This window comes from Perissodus microlepis, chromosome 4 (genome assembly GCF_051167445.1).
Source record: "Perissodus microlepis isolate ML-2025 ecotype Zambia chromosome 4, ASM5116744v1, whole genome shotgun sequence".
NCBI lineage: Eukaryota > Metazoa > Chordata > Actinopteri > Cichliformes > Cichlidae > Perissodus > Perissodus microlepis.
This window is the reverse complement of record NC_140464.1, coordinates 15,596,609-15,615,747: the sequence shown is the minus strand read 5'-3', so window position 1 is coordinate 15,615,747 and position 19,139 is coordinate 15,596,609. Positions and strand designations below refer to the sequence as shown.

Sequence of the window (19,139 nt, the reverse complement as noted above, 5' to 3'; positions counted from 1 at the left end):
AGATGTTATTTTGGTGTAGATTTTACACCAGATGTCCTTCCTGGCAAAAACCCTCCCATTTATCCAGACTTGGGCCCGGCACTGGGAGCACACTAGCTTGTGACCCCTGAGGCTGGGTTTTGTGTCTCTGCCCTGCCTCAAACCATGGATCGTAATCACTGCACCACAGAATCACTTCCAGTACTCCTGGATGTAAATAACATAAGAAGAGTGGTGAAAAAAACCTCTGCAGTGATCAATGATAGAACATTTCATGTCTATTCAGTTAAACCGGCGTCATAATAAAATGAGCTGCGATAAATGGTTAAGTGTACCAACTTTAATATAGTTTTCATCTCATGCATGTGTTGATATTTTTGCACCAAACTTACTGAGTCATTTTGCAGAATCATGCAAGAAGATCTGCGTGCTCCTTGTCCTACATCTGCACAGCCACGCCTGACCTTTACATTTTCAATCACTAACTCAGACGTCCCATTCCATTTTAAGAGGCTATAGTAGATGGGAATGTTATGTGCATGAACATTCATATATATACATGGTGTGCACGGGCTGAGCTGTCTGCTTGCAGTGCTAATTGTCAGTGAGGAGTGAATGCATCTTGGAGGAGGCTGACAGAAACACGTTCTCGGATGCAGAAAGACTTTGTGTTTTTGAAAGTGTCCAAGTGAGACAAGCTTTGCTTTTTGAGAACTAAAAATATGATGGTTATTACGTGGAACACTAAAATGGACAGTTGAGATACATTTTTGTTCAAATATTGATTCCTTTAAGTTTTAAATCGAGGCACGAGTTCTTTTTTTCTCCCTTTGGTAGTGCAGACTCATGCAGAAGGGAATCTCTGTGGAGCTGTTTCTCTGAGGCAGGCATGTAAAGTCACATAGTAGTGCTCCTACAACACTGGCAGTCATTGTGATGCTCGTATCTATGCTGGCTAAAGGTGACATGTGTTACTGACATAGCACTCAGCCTCTAAGAGTTAATAGAAAGGTGATGTAGCAGAACTCCTGGAATCCTTCATCTTTATCCTTTTCCCAGCGTGGCTGATAGTTTATGGTTTCGTAGGCGCAGGCAGATTAACGGCTGCCTAGAGCTTCCAGATAACATTTTTTTTTCTTAATAATTCTCCTGTGATTACCCATCCTTACCACACAGTGGCAAATCCTGTCAAAGTATGGTTATGGCAAAATAAATGTTTTTATTACTGAAGTGATCTGTGTAGGTGTGGGACTAAACCCCTGCAGCTCCCAGTGTGGTGACTGTTTATTGCTAAGCATAACAAAGGTAATGTTGTTTGAGGTTATCGCGCAATGCATTTTTTTTTTTTTCATTTCATTAATGCAGAATGAATCACTCATAAAAAGATTATAAGTGATACCTTTTTTGCTGAACAACCTCGTATCTACTTGTGTTTTCCTGAACACGCACGTTCACTGTAACCTACTTTATTTAAGGCCACCATAGGAACACTCAGGATGTGACTCACCTAAAACACCTTGTTATTTACAAAGCGCTCTTTACGATGCGCTGTACAGGGCATTGGTTAGTGTACGTGGAAAATGCTGTGATGGAGAAACATCAGCACTGATACATCCTGTCAGATGGGCGTGCTGAGTTAAATTCGGCACACCAGCACCATTATACACTCAACCTAGACGTCACTACCCCGTACCTTCTCTCCCTCTCCTGTTGTGCTCATTTGTGTTTACGTATCCCCATTCTATTTTTTTTTGTGACCCATAAATTTATTGTGTTGGGGAAAAAAAAAACAGATTTTGGCAGAATGTAATATACATGAACTGGCCACTTCATTAGTTGCACCTTGCTATTAGTGAGTTGGTTTTACCTTGACAGCTTCGTAGTTTTCATGTGGCTTAGATTTAAGGTGCCTGAAACATTCCTCAGAGATTTTGGTCCATATTGATAAGACAGCATCACACGCTGTTGGTGCTCTACTGAATTGAGATCTGGTGGCTGTGGAAGCCATTAGTGTACAGTGAACTCACTGTCATGTTCAGTTAATCAGTTTGAGATAACTTGATGAGTTGCTGTGTGACATGTTGCTTGCTGGAAGCAACCATCAGAAAATGGGCACACTGTGGTCATAAAGGGAAGGATATGATCTGCACCAAAACTCATTAGGATGTGGTGTTTAAACGATACTCAATTGGCACTAAGGGGCTCAGAGCATGCCAAGAAAATACCCCCCACCCTATTAAACCACCACCAATCTGAATCGATGAGAGAAGTAAGGATGAATCCATGCTTACATGTTGCACCAAATCTGACCCTACCATCTGAATATTACAGCAGAAATTAAGACTCATCAAACCAGGCAGCGTTTTTCTAACCTTCCATATTGTCCAATTTTGTGCCCATGTGACTTGTAGCCTTAGTTTCCTGTCCACAGCTGACAGGAGTGACGCTCAGTGTGGTCTTCTGTTGCTGTAGCCCAAATCTGCTTCAAGGTGTGATGTGTTGTGCGTTGAGAGTTGCTCTTCTGCATTCTTTGGTTGTAACGAGTGATTATTTGAGTTACCGTTGCCTTCCTATCAGCTTGAAGCAGTCTAGCCATTCTCTTCTCTGACCTCTGACACGAACAATGAATTTTCACCCAGAGAACTTCCGCTCACTCATATTCATATTCTTTCTTTTTCCACCATTCTCTGTAAAACGCTAGAGATGGTTGTATGGGGAAATCCCTGCACATCAGCAGTTTCTGAAATACTCGGGCCATGCCAATTTCACCTCAGTCACCTTTCACTCAAATTCTGTTCACTTAAATCACCTTGCTTTCCCATTCAGATGATCAATTTGAACTTCAGCAGGTCCTCTCGACTTACACTGAGTTACTGGCATGTGACGGGCTGATTAAATATTTGCTTAAACAAGCAGTTGAACAGTCACTAGGTGTCTAATAACGTGGCCAGTGAGTGTATGCATCTGAGTATACTCCGGTAAATATTGTATCCACAAGTAATGCTAAAGATAAAACCAAATGCAATCTGAATTACAAACACAAAGGCTTTTTTTTGGACAGTATGCGTGTTCTCAGATTTTGAGTTAAAGTATATATAATATATATAAAGCGTGTCTATTATTAGTTTCTTTGTACTGTTCTTCCTTATTTGCCCTTATACAATGTTCTCTGCTGCTACTTATATATAGAAAACACTGTTTGCGCCTACGGCAAACAAACAGCTGAAATTATGCTTTAGTCACAGGTCACACACGTTCTTTACCCCAGATGGTAAAAATTGCATTTATGCATCAAGGGAATTAATCAGATAAAGCTGCAGAGTGAAAACCAGCTGTCTTGTTTAAAGTATGATCTGGTCCATTTAACATATTCAGTAATGTGAGTGCACTTGTTGATAGATAATGCAGAAATACATAAGAGGCTGTTTTGCTGCATTAGTGCATAGCATACAAGCGGACGGGCGTTGGAAATGACGTGACGAATGTTTGTGCGTCTGCTTGGATTGAAAAAAATGTATTAAACATGAAGACATCAGCATCAAAATGTGACTTGGACACAGCCCCGATGTCTCGGTGTTAAACAGTTTCTTCTGTTCCCTGAACTTTCCAACATGAGATCGTCTCATTGAAAGCGGTCCTCTGTGTGAGCGAGTGTGCATCAGCTTGTTGGATCACTTGCCACCGTGGCGCAGGCTCTGCTATCCCTTCTTGCCTCCCCCCCACCTACTCCTCATCCTTTGAAGTCGTGGAAATGACTGTGCCATCTGGAGAGTTGAGGAGCCATGTTTGGAAGGAAAGCACCATGTCTGGACAGGCAGTTGGAAGAAGAAAAAAAAGAGAAAGAAGCGGTAACAGTGTAGAAAGGGTGGAAGGAAGCTAAAAAGGAGGCAAAGGTGAAGGCATATGTGCAAGACTAAATAAACACAGGAAGATGTGTCATTGTATGGGTGGAAGTGTGAGGGTGAAGAGATGGTTAAGTCAAAGAGGCCCTTTACACATTTTGGCTTCTTGCTGTTGAGCTTTGGCAACGATAGAGCAAACAGTGTGACTACTCAGAGCAGATGAAAGGGAGCAGAGCGAAAACAGGGGTGCACAATATGTCTGCGCGGTGACTGACTGTAGCCTGCGGCCAAGTTGCATCCAAGTAGCGCTGTCTCAAGTGCAGAAGTTGTTATTAATTAACAACATATTACCTGTTCTAGCTGATATTGCAGCAGGTGTTGTGAGCGGAAATTATATATCCTTTCATTTTAAATTGTTTTGACGATTTGCATCCACGGAGTTGCAGGAAAGTGTGCACAGCTACTTTGTCTTTGTTGTTAGATCAAGAAATGGCAAATTAACATTTAGCACAATCATACTGTTGGAAATGTGACAAATATCAGTCAGATACCTCCCAGATACCAGTACTACTACTTTAGCAATGCCTAAGAGGTGCTTAGTACGGATCCCTTAGGCAACATGTTTACATGAGTTTTATGTAAATTTTAGATTCATTTGAATGACATATTTTAACATAAGTAATATAATAAGCTTCATTTGACGCATATTTATCAAGTACCTATTAAGTAATGTTATGTATTGTAAAAAATCTGATCAATGATCTTGCATTGATTGTCCACCAGAGCGCCCCCTGGTGGACAATCAATGCAAGATCAACACTCGTGTCATAGTTGGGGTGGGATTTCTCCAATAGCTTCTTTATTTTTTTTTTCACTTTTCATTCATTCATTAGCCTTTATGAATGCCAGTACCAACAGCTAATATCAAATGGCTAATATCAGCTGATTGCATTGGCATGCTGGTAAACCAATCAGGCTCTGCAACCATCCACCTACATGCCTTCTTTGTTTGAAAGATGACCAAAAATAGTCAACAATAATGATGAGTAAAAAAAACATATAACTTTGTATTTAATGTTAAAGTTAGAGTAAACAAAAGACACGAGTCACGTGTTCTTTGAAATCTTTCCACACATCCTGTTCATTTTGTGCTTGTCTTTTTTTCCTAAATGATAGAAAGATGCTAAAAATTTGAACCAAGTGTTGTTGGCACTCTTCCTGTAAACTGTTTGGCTATGAGGGGAACTATATCACCTTATGTTTGGTAAACCTGCATTTAACTAGAAAGCAAAGATAGCAAAAGACAAAATTCGAGCTTCATACAAGAGAAAAATGTGTGAGTTTGCCTTAAAAAGAGACTTATGCCTGACCCACAGCTAGATAACTTTGAAGTCATTGTCTGTGCATAAAGCTGGTTTCACAGTGTAGCGATTTACACATTCACCTGACAAGGAAAGATCTCCAGTTTAAAACAGAAATCACTTTGGGGTTGCATCAGGATGCAATGCAGAGCTAGCTTCTGAGGTGACCCCTTGTGAATAAGGGAGCAGCTGAAAGCAGCTTTCCATCTGTGCATAAAGAATTGATTTTATGCATTGATCTCCAAAAGCAACATTCCTCTCATTTATATCCACTGCTTTCCTTAGAAAGGCGTGCATGTTGCTTTGTCTAATCTCCATGTTGTCTGTAGCGCTTTACTTTCATGGTGGTGTCTCCATAATAGCAACCAGTGTGGCTTTTGTTGTGATTGGAATACATTTGCATACCGACTGCATCCAGTTTGCCCACTCTCAGTCCCGACCCGGTGACTGTTTTACTTCTCATCAAGGGATGATATCGTTTTCACTTTGTCAGATGAGCGCACTGGATGTGGGTTCCTCCACCGCTCAGTTGGTACATTTGCTACCCCTGTGGGCGACACGTATGTGTCAGTTAGCAATACGAGGGCCGATACTCCTCCAAAGAGACCGCCGTGATGGTGTAGGTGTAGAGCCAATCAGTTCCTCAGCTCTGAACGGAGCTGTGGACCTCATTAACCAATCAAGGAGCAGAAGCGTGGGGGAGTTGGAACATGACGGAGAGAGCTGCGCGGCTCCTGATGGGGAGCCCCCAAACAATAAACATCTTACACAACAGCAGGCTGAGACGCAGCGCTGCTCCTCTTAAGCTGTTGAGATCTGAAGGGGCCTCCTGCCCCACTCTGCTTGGTGTGTGAAGATGGCCTAAATATGTTAATTCATTAAATCATGTTTTTGGTTGCTCTACAAAAAACATCCAAGCTTTGTTGCTTCACTCTCATATATATATTTTCTTTTTGGAAACATCCCTGTGGGTGTTGTATTTACTCTGTCACATTTGCATGAAATAAAACTGAAAGTTTGGGTCCTTATTTAAGTATTTAGAATTACAAGATAGTGAGGAGTCTCCATTATGAGTTTTGCCCTCTCATGAATTCTAAAAAGTTAAGTTGGAAAAAAGAGAAATGCAAAATAAAAAAAGAAAGAAGTCATTCTGTTGTATATTATACCTTGAGCTATTTGAAAAGAATTTTTTTTTTACAGCCAACACTTTTTCTTTTCTTTTTGCTCCCAGATGAATAACAAAGTGAAACGCTAAATCAGGGAGAGCATCCAAGTTTCACTTCAAATGTCTGACGAAACTATTTGGCAACCGAAATTTCTCAAGTAGTTCCTTGATTGACATCAAAATCCCACAGCAGGCCTTTCAGTTTCACTTCAAACTTGATTTAAGCCATCGCTACACAGTTATCAAGCTTGAAGAAAAGAGAGTATCTGCTTGGGGCTAATTAGAATAGTTGAATGTGGAGAAATCACGGAAACATTCTTTTAATATATCAGCAATTTTAAAACCCTCTTTCAGCTCAATGGCATTAATTACACCAAGAGTGGAAACTTAGCTGGCCTGGATAATTATGTGTAATTCTGTCTCTGCTTCACAGTCAAAAATGCCCAGTCTCCCCCCCACTATTGAATACCGGGTCTCTCTGTTGCCACCGCCCTCCTTCATTTTCCCGCTGTCTGTCTGTCTCCCTTTCCTTTCTCCCACCTTCTCGCTCAACCACTGTAGCAACAAAGTGGGCCATTTCCATTTTGTTATCATGGTAACGGCTCCTCTGGGCAGTGTCGATGTGCGTTTTATGTTATCTGATTGCATCTGCGCTCGATGATTAACCCCCCACCCCTCAGTCTTGTACTGTATATTCAAATGATTAAAGCAATGACATGGCAGAGCTTTTCATAAAAAGACATCTGTGGTATTTATAGCAAATTTTATAGCAAATTTGCCTTACAGAAAAATGTCACATAGTCAAATAGTATGAATCATATTATCTTAGAGCAGGTAGTGTTTTCAATTTCAGCAGATTTTGCAGTGCTATTTATGGGTTTCAAAGGTCATTAAAGTCTCACACTGTCAAATATATTGGTTGTTACTGTTCTGGGGGGAATTGGTAGCTTGTCAAATTGAATTGTAGGGCCTTAACAGCCATGCCCAGAAGGCTTTTTTAATCTGTGCGCCAGTTAGCACCCCTAAATACAGAGGGTTGTGAGACTTTCTTCTGTTTCACTGTTAAGAGGATTGCCAAAGTGTGCGTTCTAGACAAAGAGCTCTCATTAAAACTCTGCGACATAGAGAGAAGAGGATGAGGAGGAGAGAGGATTGGGAGTGAGAAGGAATAGATGATGACGGGAAAGTGTTTTAAGTTTCAACTTGACTGTGATTCTCCTCCTACAAGGCAGTTATGATGTTTTTTGATTTGAAGCAGCCACAGTCAAATAGACATTGATTGAATTTGATGAAAATTCTATTAATTCAAACTTTGAACGCAAAATGAAATTAAAGCATGTTCATCAGCCATTAGGTACTCACTAGGTATACCTTGCTAATATCTGTTGGACCCCATTTACCTTAATTCTTCGTGGCACAGATTCAACAAGGTGCTGAAAACATTCCAGAGATTTGACACAATGGCATCACTCAGATGCTACAGATTCGTCTGCTGTACATGCTGAGAATCTCCTGTTCCAACACATCCCAAAAGGACAGTTTGAGAAACCAGTTTGAGATGATTTGAGCTTTATGACTGCTAGAAGATGGGCACGGTGTGATCATAAAAAGATGGATATGATCTGTAACAATACTCGGGTAGGTTGTAATGTTTAAATGATGCTTAGTTGGTACTAAAAGGCCCAGAGTGTGCCAAGAAAATAACCCCTACACTCTTACACCATCAGCAGCAGCTTGAACCCCAGGATGGATCCCACTCTTAACTGACAGAAGTGATACCTAGTGTGGTCTTCTGCTGTTGTAGCCCATCTGCTTCAAAGTTCAATTTCTTGTGCATTCAGAGATGATCTTGTGCATAAATGAGTAGTTATTGCCTTCCTATGTGGTTGTATTTTTTTTGAGTTTATGAAATACTTAGACCAGCCTGTCTGGCACCAGCAACTACACATGTGTTGAATTTGTGCAATGTGATTGGCTGATTGGATATTCATGTTATTGAGCAGTTGAACAAGTTGAAGTGGCAGCTAGTGTATAACAATGCAAAAGTAGTAGAGTAAGGGAGTTCTTTGTCCCTACTCTTGCCAAATGCTTTCCCATAGGGGATCATTGAGATTATCTCTTTAATGTTTTGTTGTTTTTATACACACGTGCACTTATGTGCACACACACGTACAATATTGCTTTGCCAGATTTGTGTTTATTCAATAAATGAGTGTGGGTGTGAGAGACATCTGGTAACCTGCCCTGTGTCATATCTTGTAAAACAGTTTTGATTTACAAGATACATTTTCCATATCTTTTCCCTCATGTTCACTTGCTACTGTAAACTCGTGCCAGATATGGTGTGCCAAGGTTACCATGGTAACAGTGTTTGGCCCTCGCACTGCCTGTGATGTGCCAAATCTCTGTTACGTAGTTTACCCTAGGCAGGCCCTTCCCCGTTTAAAGTCCAGTAACACAAAACTTCTTCTAAGTGATCCTTAAATGCTGAGTCAACATTGAAATCACCTCTTCAGCTTCCATTTAACTAATAAAAAGGGGTCTCAGTAGCTTCGACAGTGCCTCCGTGAGTCTGTGCGGCTGGATCGTTGCGAGCTCATCAGACAGTCTAAATCAAGACCTTAATGAGGCGGGGAAATGCCAGACCAGCAGCGCTCGCTGGCCGCACCCTGAAGCACAACAAAAGGAAGGATGTCATTTTCATTTTCAGTACGCTGGCAGACTCCGTGCAGTATTGACCACCGCAGCTGCAATATTTCCCCGTTATCAGACTGTCTGAGCAGATCAAGTCACAGTGTTTTTCTTGCATAACACAGTGTCATCTGGTGACATTAAAAAGGGGTCTCTTTGGAGGCTCGGCAGCATTACTCAGCTGAGAGTGGGTAGTTAATTGTCAGGGAGCTGCTTGTGTGTTTTTGCTGAGACACAATGCAGTGTAATAAGATGACACTGTGTTTTAACAAACAAAGGCAAAAGAGCATTGGGAGAGGCCTCGAAGGGAGAAATAATGAAGACACCGAAGACAGAGGATATGCATGATTATGCTTCCCTCTTTTCCTCTTCCTCGTTTTTACTTCCATCCCCCTATTCTTCCCATTTGGGATGCAAGTTGAGGAGGCAAGAAGGAATCGCAAACATCTGAGGCAACATACATTTGACAATAACAAATAATTTGCTTGTGTGCACCACCTGGCTCTGTTATGTTCTCTACGGCTATTGTATTATAACCTCTGTAAGATAAATGAAGCAGTGTTCATAACAGCTTCAGCAGCCATAGTTAGGATTATCTATGAAGGGAAGCTCTTCCTGCAAGCTTTCTGTCTCCTTGAGATGCATTTTAGGAATCGACACATCCTTCTGAGGTCACTTTCCAGGTCACAGGCTGGAGGACAGAGGTGAGATGGTGAAGCGAAGAAGTGAGAAGTGCTGGTTGTCTTCTGTGTGTCTGTAAACAGCAACTGAGAGTGGCAGGAGCAATAGCAGCACTGTGATTTAATCTTTGTGGTTTCCAGAAATGGCACAGAGAGGAGAGGCAGAAGAGACATCTGACAAGATCCAATAAACGGCTGGCTCAGTGTTGCCACAAACATGCTGATAACGTTCTACCACACTGGCTGAGCATCTGTTACAAAATGACTTTTTCTTTCGCAGTATTACGCCAGTGTGTAACTTTCCCCCCCCCTCAATGACTGGGTTATGCTCATGTGTAACAGCTCAGTCTGTCTTTGCATTCAGTTTTAGTTGTTTGACCCATGTACAGATGGACACGGGGCGAGCGCCTATCTGTAAAAGCCCGTTCTTTTATCTCAGCAGTGTTCTTACAAGGTGGAAGATGGCAGCGTGTTAAACCTTCCTTCATTCATAATAGATGCTGCCGCAACGATTTATATAACAGGACACTATCAGTGCAGAACAGAAGACATTTAACCCTATTACTGTGTATAGGCCTTATCTCCCTAAACCATCAATTGCCATGACAGTGTGTTATATGTTTAGTGTCACTTGTTATAATCCGTCTAATGGATCAATAAGGCGACTGTGTATTTGTGTGGATTGTGCAACGCTCAGCAGTGTGTCCTGGACAGAAAGACTTTCCCCGGGGGATTTGAAAGCAGAAGCGTTCATCTTTACGTGTCTCACCACTCCAGCTGTGCTTGATGAATTCTGTGGTGATTACTCCCACGGCTATTTCTGGAATGGTTTTAAGTCAGAGATTTCAGTCTTGACCCACACAAGGTGAGTACAATGTGCACTGCACTCAGGAGGATTTGGAGCTCAGTGGGTCAGAGTCTTACACCCTGCATGCTTGTGTGCCACCGAAGGTATGAGCACCGAGAAAAGATGAGATTTGAATGTAAAATCATCACCGCTATTCTTCAATACTGAGAAGACAAACACTCTTTTTACTGTATTTTCTCCATAACTGATGTAACACTGATGTATTTGACTTTTATTGTGACAGCTGTCAGTTAATCTTAGTGCTGATTAATCAGCCCATTATTTTCCTGAATCTTTTCCTTTGGGAACAGCGGGAAAGTTTTAGTCATTTCCACCAGTCTGGAGTAAGATGTTTATGTAATTTTATCAGCCAAGAACAGAAAAAATTAAAAAACAATAATAAGAAAAAAAATCTGCAGATGAGATGCGTGCAATAGTGTGGCCCGTTTTAATCGACGGATAAGTCAAATTAGCAACATATTTTTACATTAATGCTCTATCAGCTGGCTTTTATTGTTATTTACTGTATCTGATCCTTTTAAAGTTTCTGTGCATAAAGCTATACAGGAGCGATGAGAAAGATGCTGATGAAATAGATCTAAAAGACGTGTGTGTGCGTGTGCGTGTGTGTGTGTGTGTGTGTGTGTGTGTGTGTGTGTGTGTCAGATGGACACATGGGATTTTCCCAGCTTCAGAATAATATTCATGCTATTTCTGTGCAAGGACAAAGATGCAGGAAGACAGGGCAGCAGGGAAAGTGAGAGAGAGGCAGAGGGTTAGAGATTGTGTGCCAGTTTTCTGAAGCGTGTGTTCCTTCTTCCTGCGCCTGCTGTGTGTGCATGTATGTGTGTGTGCGTGTGAGTGTGTTGGTGTGTATGTGTTTGCACAGTTTGAGGGTCACCCAGGAAGAGACTGCAGCGCCGATCTTAGTCATCCTCACACCTCTCCCCTTTTTACCTGACTGTCCATCTGTCCACATATTTACCACCAGAAACAGATTTCCTGCTGGAAGCAAATTCAAGTGAGCAAATTGTACCTTTACATGAGGCTACAGTAAACAGTGAGCACATAGTGTGTGTGTGTGTGTGTGTATGGAAATATTAACGAGTTTAGTCCTGCCTACAAAAGGCAGAAGGCACGGCTGAAAATGGTACGGAGGCTCTACTGTGTTTGAACAAAAACACACAAACAAAATGTGTTGTTGATTCCTGTTCAGCTGTGTTGTCCATTTGAACCAGTAAGCATATTCATAAATTATAAGTCTGTCTCAGAGCCCCGACTACTCTTAAATCTGGCCCAATTTGTTTTTGTTTCTTCTCCTATATATATAGTTATAAAAATGCATAGTATCTATGTAAAGTATGAATCAAGTCCACTGTGCAAATTCGCCACTTTCATGTTTTTGAAAATCAGCATTTGCAATGTACATTTATGTCTATCAACCATCTGTACACCAGCACGGTGGATTTTGGCCAGTTCACAATGACAGCCCTTTTATATGGTAAGGTAAAGACCCTATAACATTAGAAAGAATCTCCAAGAATCACATAACCTTAGTGTTAGATTTACTGTTGGCGTGGAAAGGAAAAACTCCAGACTGGACAACAGAAACACTGTGGGAGAAAGAGCAAGGGTTTAATAATTACAAATGAGTAAAAGTTGTACATATGATAGTAGATATGATACACAGGCCCCATTTTCAGAATTAATTGGACAAGCAATTTCATGGCCAGCTGCTTTCTTTCAATGGTTAAGACAAATAACAGCAAGGTGCACACTTTGGAGCCTGAACAGTTCTGGAAAAATAAATATTTGGAAAGATTTAAACCAAGACTAGCCTGTACCAGAATGATGGGAAGAGAAAAGTGTGTAGAGAGAAAGTAACAGCTCATGATCTGAAGCATCTGCCAGACATTGTGGAGGCAATGTTATGTATGGCTTGCCAGTAGTGTTTATCTCTGATGCGACTGTTGATAGAAGTAACAAGATGAATTCTGAACTGTACATGGCTATACTCTCTGATTAGATTCAGCCAAATACTGCGAAACTGCATCCATATGGATAATAACTTTTGGGACTCTTGGCATTCTCTCTTGTGAAACTCTTGAGTGAAACCCAAGAGTTTCACTCTTGATGAGAGCATCTCAAGAGTGGAAACACAGCATTTGTTGATGAGTTCTGTACTTCTGGGAGTAATTGACTGCAAAGATTTTTTATTCAAGTATTAAAAATAATCCTTGTATTTTAAAAAAATGTTTGTTCATCCAATTAATTTTGTCCCCCGTTTTAAGATACTCAATGCATGACATGTAACCTGAAATACTTTTCTTAAACCACTTCAGTTAATATTCAAAGTCTGCACTTAAATCACATCTTGATTCTCTTATTCAAAATACAGTGTGGTGTTGTACAGAGGGGAATGTACAAAAATTGTACATTTTCTAACATTTTTAAAATACAGAGTTGAGCCGGATATCTTTTTAGCCAATTTTATTTAGGCTTTTCGGTCTTTGTTGCAATATAACAATGGAGAAAAGCTAGGAAAACTGGGAGAAAGACCAGGAGAAGATGAAACGTAAATGGCTTCTGGGCGTATTCAAACCCGGGCCTATGCATTAGCTTCGCAGCATATAGGTTGACTGTTATTATTCAGTGACCTAAACAAGCAGCTGTCTTTTGCTACTTTTTAATCTAAGATGCCTATGTTGCTTAAAATATAGTTGAAAAATATAATTTGAAAAACTATGTAATGTACATATATAACTGTAAAACTAGCGATGTGCTAATGTTAAGCCATGTGGAGCTGTGCCTCATTTAAGCGTTCTTTAGTGAATACGTTTATAAAGTCAGCAAAGAGGCACAGAAAAGAAGATCAGACACCAGCGAGGGAGGATAAGAAAGACAGACGCAACAACATTGTCATCCCCTATGTAGCCGGTGTATCGGAGAAACTCAGGAGAGTTTTCTCCAAGCATGACATCCCAGTGTACTTCAGACCCAGCAACACACACAGACAGAAACTGGTTCACCCGAAAGACAAAACTCCTAAACACAAACTTAACAATGTGGTGTATGCTGTACAGTGCAGCGAGGAATGCCCAGACCTCTACATCGGAGAGACTAAACAGCCACTTCACAAGCACATGGCACAACACAGAAGAGCCACCTCCACGGGACAAGACTCAGCAGTTCATCTGCATCTAAAGGACAAAGGTCACTCTTTCGAGGATGCCAACGTTCACATTTTGGACAGAGAGGACAGATGGTTTGAAAGAGGAGTGAAAGAAGCCATTTACGTCCACTGTGAGCGACCATCTTTGAACAGAGGCGGTGGTTTACGACACCAACTGTCTGCCATCTATAATCTGACCTCAGGAAATCACATGATAGGGTGGGGCCAGGTTTCACAATGAGCTCACCCGAAACCCTGGCTGATTGTGACCCACACCCGCTTTCACACCTTGGCTCATGTGATTAGGTAGAGGATCATCAGGGGGTCCTTTGTCCCTCTTTGGGGGGAAACTCCCACTGGGTTTAAATCTGGGACTTTCCACCATTTGACCCTTAGAACTGAAGAAGCTTCTCGGATGAGAGGTGAAACGTCTTCAAGCAACTCTCGCTTTTCTTTCCAAGCTCCTTAGACTTTAGTGAATACTATGTAAAGGTTGGTTAGGTAAATAGAGACCAGTATATCTGAGGAGTCGAGTTTATTTTTCCTTCATAAACCAAAAATTCAGTTCATTTAAGGTGTCAATAGAATGAATTTGGAAACTTGTTACACCCCCAATAAATCGAACTGGACAGCAAAGCTTTCTTGGCTGGCTGAAAACTCCAAGGCAAGAGTGCTTGAATTATAAGTGTTTTATCTGCTGAAATGCTTTGGTTGCTATGATACATGATGTACATGAAAGCTATGCATTTCAGATACTTTATCGAACTGACCGCTGCTGAATCAGTAACCACAAAATGTTCCACCGAGCATTATTTTCCAATTTGTTATGATAGCTTTTGGAATTTCATTTAATACAGGCAGTGAATTTGAGGGTTTCTTAGTGTTTTGACAACCAGGAAAAAGAACTAAAGCAGTGGATCTGACTGTGAAAACTGTGTGCTCATTGGGTATTGACTTGTGATTAACAATTGAACAAACTCTGGAGCATTCTCCTTTCTATACCTGAGAATTTAGAAAATCAACTTGGTGTGTTGTTCCAAGTCCCAGGAGCGTTTTCCCATAAACTTTTCTATAGGACCAGAACTCTTTTCACAACCACAGATATATCCCCACAATGACTCTTTTTACACCGTTCACCTTAAAAGTAGGAAGTACTGGGAAAAACAACTCTTCTGGACATAATAACAAAAATAACACATGCACTCACACAAATATTTAATCTTACATAGATATAGTTCATCTTGAGTACTCTCACCCCATAGTCTCTTGTGGGAGATGAGAGGAGGACAAAGGCAGGAGAAAGATCCCAACAACTCCAACTCCTAATTGAGGTTGACTCCTCGTCTTTCCCAGCCTCTCTGGTCCACTCATGGCAAATATAGCAACATGCACCACAGGGGAGAATGAGTGCTTTGCAACCATGTTTTTACTGGCATCCCTGTCGGCGAATGGAAGATTTTTTTTCCCTTTGATCCTTTGATTTGGGGTCTGCTCTGGAGTTGATAAAATTGCAAGGGATTCTGTTACTTAGTCCTTTCTGTTTATATGTAAAAGTAACCTATGTATCCAGAGGCTTTATATATTTTTAGCTTTGAGTAAAAAAAGGTCATGAAAGAAAGCCAGAATATCATTTGACTAGACTGAGATGCAGTCATGAAGTGATCAGCAAGGCATAGAGAGTCTTAACTAAATAAATGAAAGCAATGAAGTGTTATTTTTGCTGCCCTAAAGTGTAAGACGGATGTGTGTGGGTTTGAGGGGGTTGCATTGATTCTTACCAACTGTTCTTGTATTTATAAGGCACCATTGTTGGAATATTGACTTTATGAAAACAGAAATATGACCAATAAATCTTGTTTTATGTATTTTGTATTAAAAAAATGGTGATTTTTAAAAAGCCACACATAGGTTCAGTATTTGTTAGACATGCAGCGATTCAGAATTTTGTTGAGGTCTCAAATGGTGATAATAATCTTAATAATATTTTTTTTCCTGTTGTGTCATCATACTATATTGTACTAAAATGCATCATAAAACCAGGGTGAAATGCCTCCAGAGTGCTGAGCCTGCTGTTTGCTACCACCATGGATCCCGAGCTGTCCTCATTCCCTAAAGTATCACCCCTTTTCTGGTCACAAATATCATTTTTATTTTTAATTAAAGGGATTTAATAACAAATGTTAAATTGGCAGAATGTTTAAGAGACCAACCAATCAGTCTCTTCTGGTTCAGTGTTTAAGCCAGAGAGAAAATGTTGATGCTGAAGAAAGAGTGCTCACTTATGTGTCATTGTCATGCTGCCTGAAAGGGAACATTAACTTCAGTTTAGATGCTGCTGACTATGGGCTTGCATGATAGAAGCAATCAGCGTTACACAACTTTTCCAGTCACCAAAGAGCTTGCTCATAGGAGCTCATCTGATAGTTGGGTTTTTTCTGTCTTCTCTATATTATTGTAGGGTCCTGAGGCACCGTCGTTTGTTTCTATATAAATAAAATTTAACTGGACAGTAACAACAGCAGTAGCAGCAACAGTAAAAACAACAGTGATACCCATAATAGCAATACAACAGCAACAATGATCGTAGCAACAGTAATAATGATAAACAAAACAAACAAAATGCAAACAAATAAATTTGCATCAGGTGTACATTGAAAATGTAGGAAATTTCCTCCTCAGTCAGATTCAAACAGCCTTTAAGTAAATTTGATATAATTTCATTGTTCTCACCACTGACTAGACTACCAGCCTGCTATTGAATAGAACTATCAGCTAATGATTATAACTACAAACAATAATTAAATGTGATGAATTCATTTTAAAATAAGTCTATGTTGTAGTGACTTTCTAGTGTAATGGTTAAAACATTTGCTTAACACACAGACTAAGAGGAAACAGGACTCCAATTGCTCTAGTGGCCCCTCGTGATTAAGGAAACGCTAGAAGAAGAAATGATGATTGTTAGAGCTTTTGTCTACTAACCTTACTAACTGCAATCTTTGACTATTCAAACAAAAAACATGTCTGCAACTAAGCAAAACCACACGAGAGCAGAAAATGCATATGTGAGTTTTGTACTTCTGTGGATTTTTCTGCATATCTGCCTGAAATGAACATGTGGTCTTGCTCAGTTGCAGACGTGTATTTCGTGTAAGTATTCACACTCTGCAGTTGCTATTGCAGGTACAAAAAAATAGCAAAGTGTCTGTCTACATAGAAGTAATACTAAGCTTTATATCAACCACATCTCATGTGGCAAACACACACGTCAGGACCACTGACACTTACTCCCATACTATACACTCACATCTGTATACTGAAGGGCTACAGTGTCTGTCCTAATGCCCGGTCTCTTTCCATCTAGCAGATAACACAAAAGTGCATCAGCACTGCGACACACTCACAGGCTCTGTAATGCAAACTGAATGTCATGCAGACACGGTGGCCTTGACAAGTCAGTTCAAACTGTGTCAACAGCTCTTTGATTCTGGCCGGCTGGATGGAAAGAGCAGATCCCGCTGGAACGATGTGGCAATGGAAGCTGTTGAGAGAAAAATTAGGCCTCGATCTGTAAGAGCAGCTCTTCACCTGTAGCTAGAGAGGGCCAGTAAGAAACACGGTGACAGAGAGGCGAGCGAGAGAGGTGGGCGTAATTGTATCTGAAAGTGAGGTTAACCACATACTGGCCCACGTATTCAATGGGCTGAATTACCCAACTGTGGAGAGCAGTTGAAATGAAGAGAAGGCTCAAAACCACTTCAGAGTATTTTATTGTCACACTTTTGGTTTCAGTATATGCTTTGTTTTAGCAAAAAGATTTGTTCCCAAAGAACCATTTACACTTCTGAAATAGCTGAATTTTGAAAATAATAAATAAGAATATGGAATGGGTGTGCTTTTTTTTGCAAAGGTACCAAACCAGGACCTTCTTTATTTACAGGTATGAAAGGCCATAATTGAGCAAACATATCCTAAAATCTACTCTCTGTTTCTACAGGTTCAGTTCTGACTGCTCTAGTCCCATTAAATAAACACCCCAAAATCCATACAGTGTAAGTCTAATGCAGAGACCCAGGTTCGAGTCTATCAAACCGTGCACTGCATATCTTTTTCCAACTGTCCCAAAAGAGGCTGAAAAATAAGAACATACTTTTCGCAGCTCCAACTAGACCTGGAATTTGCATTCTGGCCCAGAAATATTTTAGTTTTCTTTGATCTGAAAAGATGAAAACATACCGCTCATGTCTCTGTGCTAGGACCACATTCTGGAACAATCTGGTGGCTTTAAAATATCTTTAGATCCTCAACTTTAGTGCTAAATACTTTCAATGTTATTCACAAGCTTTTACCTAAACACCTACTCACATCTCAGAATATAAGTGCACAACTTCCAAAATTATATTGCATAATGTAGAGCAGTACAGAACGTGTATAATTATGTGTATATGAGGAATAATATAAGAAGTCCTGCCCATTATTTATTATAAACAAAAGGAAAAAAGTCGCACTGTAATATTTTTTTGCCCACCCTTAAATTTGATGATGGCAATGGCATGATGTTGATATGCACATGCAGTGTCACAACTTTTCATTTCCATCTGGCGTTTCATTCTTTCTTTCTTTTTCTTTTTTTTTTTTTGCGTTGATAATGGCAGAGATGGATTCCAGCACATCCCAAAGATTCTCAACGGGGTTAAAGTCTGGATGTTTTGGTCTGTTCATCCATGAAAATTATGTCTAACGCTTCTTGACCTGCTCTTCCACAGTTTGAGCCTAGTGAATCCCGGCATGGTCGTCTCAGAATATGCCTTTGCCACTAGGGAAGAAGAAAATGTTGATGGCAAAACTTGGCCGCTTAGTTAAATCCAGGTGGTGACTTTTGTTTGGCTAGGCAGTGTACTGTATCTGATAGTGACATGTTATAACTTAATAGATAAGATATAGGAGAGAGCTATATTAGGCAGCAGGAATTGGGTTGCTCTTTGCATTTCATTCAGGTCGTCCCAGTTCTTTTGGCCGTCTTTTATTTTATTTTATTTTTTATCTAGAAATAAATGGTGAATCATGTAAGCAAAATTTTTTGCATGTATATGCTTATGGGTGGATTAATTCTTTTATAGAGCCAACCAAAAAACTCATCTAGCAATCATAAAATTGCAATGGAGGACTGCATTGGTTAAAGCCCTTTCCTTTTAAGCTCGAGATATTTAGAAACTTTTAGCAGTGTTAATGTGTGGGGAAAGCAGGAGGTTCTTGGATTTTGAACCCTGAGTGTGAGCCATTGTCTTCTCTGATACTTTTCAGAGTAAAGCTGCTGCTCCTCTAAATCAAATGGAGGCAATTGTGGCTGTTCGGGCATCCAACTAGGGTGCCTCCTCTTGATACACCTTAGGTGAGACACT

At 40.4% G+C, this 19,139-nt stretch overlaps 1 protein-coding gene across 2 annotated transcripts in view; it reads left to right on the top strand.

The window, feature by feature from the left end:
• prkcab (protein kinase C, alpha, b) overlaps positions 1-19,139 on the top strand; it is a 121,117-nt gene that overhangs the window by 3,105 nt on the left and 98,873 nt on the right. The gene's annotated exons all lie outside the window — the stretch shown is intronic.